The 5000-nt window shown below is 45.6% G+C and overlaps 1 protein-coding gene across 2 annotated transcripts in view; it reads right to left on the reverse strand.

Moving 5' to 3' along the window:
• Positions 1 to 4823: 4823 nt before the first annotated feature.
• slc16a1b (solute carrier family 16 member 1b) overlaps positions 4824 to 5000 on the reverse strand; it is a 42752-nt gene continuing 42575 nt past the window's right edge. For both annotated transcript variants that reach the window (XM_080832474.1, XM_080832473.1), the window contains one exon: positions 4824 to 5000. This exon is cut by the window's right edge and continues 3703 nt beyond it. The gene's annotated coding sequence lies outside the window, so the exon portion shown is untranslated.

Raw genomic sequence — 5000 nt, forward strand, 5'->3', positions numbered from 1 at the left:
AAAACATGAGCTCTAAGTGGGACAGTTTGTAGCAAAGAAAGAGCCAAAAGACCTTCATGAAGCCAAGCCCATTACACGCATAGCTCCCAGAGTGATTCTGAGACACAGAGGGAATGATGAGGGAGTAGTCTCCATTCTGGCTGCCATTTAGCATGTACATCACTTCCTGTTGACGAGTCTGATTGTTGCTGAGACGGACATCCCCAGCAGGAGTGCTCCAGTACATTTGGGCGGGAGACTCTCTTTTTGAAACACAAGGAAGAGTCAGGTTCTGCTCTTTGTTAGCTAAGACGAATTGTTCCAGACTCACATAACTAAGGGTTATACTTTGGCACTGACCTCCTCTCCACCTGATGCACATGAAAACGCCTGTGGGGTTATCCATCCTAAAACGGAGGTCATCAACCATAACCCCAGAGAGTGTGACCTGAGAGTTGTTGAGATCAACGTGCAGTCGGCCTCTCATCTTCTCCAGGAGTGGCTCCAGGGAGGAGCTGGTGTCCAGGACCAGAACCGTCTTCCTCATCCCATTCTCCATATGTCCTCGGTACAGCTGTAGACTCCTCCCGTGCCCCGGGGTGGAATCCGGCCTGCACACCACAACACTGCCGTCACGTCTTACATTGTTAAACTCAATAACACCTCTCTTCTTACAGACCGTGAGACGGTAGCTGGCGTGTTCTGTGGTGTTTCCTCCTCTGCAGCATTCAGTCCTGTAGACCCCACTGTGGGCAGTAGTGAGGCTGGTCATAAGAAAACTGCCATCCTCACATGTGACATCATAGCCATCTGGCTGTGGTCTCTGTGGCTGTGAGCAGTTGACCAGAAGCTGATCTTCATCTCCAGACACTCTGTACAGTGTTGAAGCATTACTCTCCCTGTCATAGGGCATGCATTGAAAATAAGCACTTTCTCCTTCGACCTCAAACTCGATATCAGAATCAGCGCTGAGGGCGCCAGCGATGACAAACAGCAGTAGGAGTCCACTCATGACCACTGGGGTCTCCATTCTAAGTTCAGTCTTCTTGTGTCCGTCTGATACCAGCAGGCAGAGAGTTCTGTGTTCTTGTGTCCGTATGATACCAGCAGGCAGAGAGTTGTGTTAAGTAGGGCAGACTGTGAAGAGCTGAGAGGCACTTCCTGTCCCTCTCTGTAACGGAACTGATGTGTGTGTGTGTGTTTCTCTGTGGGTACCTGTGTGTGTATCAGTGTGTGTGTGTATGTGTGTGTGTGTGTGTGTGTGTATCTCTGTGGGTACTGTGGTGGAAAATCTGTGAATTGAATGTAATTAATTTGTGTGTATATTATTAAATAACAAAGCTACGGACACACTCCTACTCACAGCCAGAGCTGTACACACTCCCACTCACAGGCAGAGATTAACAAACACTCATATTAAAGTCCTGAGCTGGCCACACACTCCTACTGACACCTACAGATGGACGCACACAAAACACACATTCATTTACTCATACAATTACACGCTCACTCACGTACATGTGCATACACATAGACACACACACACACAGGCAGAAACACAGAGGCAGACGCCCACGGGCCCTGCTTGCGCACACACCCACACACACAAATTCAGAGGAGTACGATAACATGGCGGCTTATGTCGACCGCATGCGACTCGCACAGTTTTTGTTCAAAATGTGAAAAATGATAATGTTATATTAATCAATAGAATGTTCATAATGAGCACCATGAGATGGTTGTTACGTAGCATGAGATACTGATGTGATAAATGATTACAGCAGCCTTAAAAATTAACATATACGGCCCGAAAAACGGTGGTCGCCATAGGCCGCGCTATGCCGCGGCGAAGCCTTTCAAGTACTGGGGAAAAAAACTTATCAGAGTGTTACAGCAGGGTCAGAGACGCAGGTGCAGATGGGGAGAGTCAACTCAGCAGAAAATGGGTTGTGGGCCCACTGCAGAACCATGGGCACTTCAAGGTCAGAGGGAGGGGATCAGAAGATTTAATGTGACATCAAATGTATATAAGCCATTGAAGAATTGTGTACGGGAGTGTTGTCTCGAGACGGACTCAGGTTTATGGTGTTTAGCATTGCGCTGACTAAATAAACCACTTGTTGCTTCACACTTTGCCAGCTTTTGATTGACTTTGTGAGAAACTCTTAACATCAGTAATAGAGTACTTAGAGTTTTAATCAGATCCAAAGACTATATATTTTTCCTAATTCCAAACTGTAAATCTGACACAACAGTACGTGTGTGTGTGTGTGTGTGTGTGAAGGTGACGTACTCCTGCCACCAGAAACACCACAGCTTCGCCCCCCCCTCTCTCTCTCTCTGTCTCTCCCCACCCCACCCCAACCCTAACTCTTTTCCTTTATGTACGTGTAATAAGTGACAGTTTGTCTGTGTGTGTGTGTGTGTGTGTGTGTGTAATATACTTCGGACTGTAGGGGTTAGTGATATGACATATTGTGTGTGTGTGTGTGTGTGTGTGTGTATGTGCGCGCACTTGTGTGTGTGTATTCCTGCGTGTGTGTGTATTGAGACACATATGTTTTTGTGTGTGTATTGAGACTCTGTCTGTCTGTCTGCGTTTGTGTGTGCGGGTGTTTGAGTGTTTGGGTGTGTGCATGTGCATGTGCATGTGTGTGTGTGTGTATGTGCATGTGTTTGTGTGTATGCATGTGTAGGCTATGCATGCGTGCAAGTCAGCGTCGGAAATACACGAGGGCAAAGGGCAAAACTACCCCTAAGAAATATAGTTTTGCCCCTAAAATTACCAGGAGAGGGGCAAAAAATGCCACCATAATTTTGTGTAATAATAATTGAATGAACGTGTCAAAAACATCGTAGCCAGGTCAGTTGCCATTAAAGGCACCCAGTGCAACTTTATTTAAACATATAATGAAAAATAAACATTCAATTTCTAGTCTTTTTTACAAGGAGTAAGTTTCAATAACTCCATACCATTACATATTGACATTCAAGGAGCAAAGATGAGACGTCGTTGTGTGGTGAGAACTGATAGAAAATCGTAAACAACAACAATCGCCAGTGGGGAGAGGCCATTTTCCCATTGACTGGAATCCTGCTTTATTTATTGGTGGCACCAGGTTGTTGCTGAGACCGACATAAATAAACACACTCAGCTCACACCCCTGGGGCATCAGAACTGAACACACACACACACACACACACACACCTCACTTCCCTGGGGCATCAGAACTGTACACACACACACACACACACACCCTGGGGCATCAGAACTGAACACACACACACTCACAGCTCACTTCCCTGGGGCATCAGAACTGTACACACACACACACACACACCCCTGGGGCATCAGAACTGAACACACACACACACACACACACACACCCCTGGGGTGGCCGCTCCACCTGGGTTCTAGGTGTGGACAGGTGTGGTACGTACCTGGGCCGGTCCGTTCTTCCAATCCTCCTCGTCCCACACTCTCACTCTCTCTTGGGGGAGAGTCTCTCTCTGGCAGACCCCATGACAGCTGGAGGGGGATGTTTTTTTTTGTTATTTTGTTGGATATAACTGTTGTTGTTTTAAATAAATTACTTTTCTTAGTCGACCTCTCGTGTTGTCTCCAATTTTCTTTGAGCCGGGCTGTGAAACCGCTCTACCTTAGAGGCCGCTGTGTGTGTGTGTGTCTGTGTGTGTGTGTTTGTGTGTGTCTGTCTGTCTGTCTGTGTGTGTGTGTGTGTGTGTGTGTCTGTCTGTCTGTCTGTCTGTCTGTCTGTCTGTCTTTTTGAGTGTGTGTGTCTGTCTGTGTGTGTGTGTGTGTGTGTGTGTCTCTGTGTGTGTGTGTCTGTCTGTGTGTGTGTGTGTGTCTGTGTGTGTCTGTGTGTCTGTCTGTCTGTCTGTCTGTGTGTGTGTGTGTGTGTGTGTGTGTGTGTGTGTGTGTGTGTGTGTGTGTGTGTGTGCCTGTCTGTCTGTCTGTCTGTGTGAGTGTGTGTGTCTGTGTGAGTGTGTGTGTGTGTGTGTGTGTGTGTGTGTGTGTGTGAGTGTGTGTCTGTGTATAATCTGAACTCCGACACTTTCTGGAATGTAACAATGGAGGCATCTACGCATCGTCTGACCCTTCACAGAACATCCCAGGCCAGGTGTGTGTGTGTGTGTGTGTGTGTGGAGAGGGAGAGAGCTCATATAATTCACAAGATGTCATCTCTCATTAAAATAAAATACCCTCTAGTATTAATAAGAGACATCATTTAGCTTGATGCCATGGGTCAGGGTTCAGAGTTCAGAGGTCAGGCAGGATGTATAATAAGAGTCATGTAGCTTGATGTCACATGTGTACATAGGGCACATACTGGGGCTACTATCAGTTACAAATACATAAACCCCTCAAAAAAAGTTCGGAAACGTTTTTTTTCGGCCGATTATTCCTCCCCAAGAATATTGCAGGGGATTTTGGCAATTTTTTTTTAGGCCGCTACCCACACATTTAGCTGTGTTGCTCATTCCGCGAATGCACGATCCTTACAAGTTGTACCTCGTTGTAAAGGTGACTAATCAGGATTTCCAACAATATAAAATACAATACCAATTGGTATTATTAAAGGGGAGGAAAAAAAATCGACCGAAATAATGTTTCCAAACTTTTTTCGACGAGTTTACATATGTGTATGTGTGTGTGTGTCTATATGTTGTTACTACTGAAGTTATACAAACACCAACATGAACTGGATGCAAGATGATATTTTCTGAGGAGTTCAGTTTGGAAGACGTGAAAGAAAACGTATCTGTGTGTGTGTGTGTGTGTGTCTGTGTGTGTGTGTGTGTGTGTGAAATAAAACGTATCTGTACAATTTTTAAAAATGGTTTATTCACTCATACATGAAACATACACACTCAATGTTATCTTTAAAATACCTTCCACTCCATTCTGCTCTAGTCTAGTGTGGCCTTTACATCATCTCCTGCTGGTAGTGTACACACACACACACACACACACACACACACACACACACATTCAGCTTTAC

The sequence above is a fragment of the Sprattus sprattus genome, assembly GCF_963457725.1.
Source record: "Sprattus sprattus genome assembly, chromosome: 2".
NCBI lineage: Eukaryota > Metazoa > Chordata > Actinopteri > Clupeiformes > Clupeidae > Sprattus > Sprattus sprattus.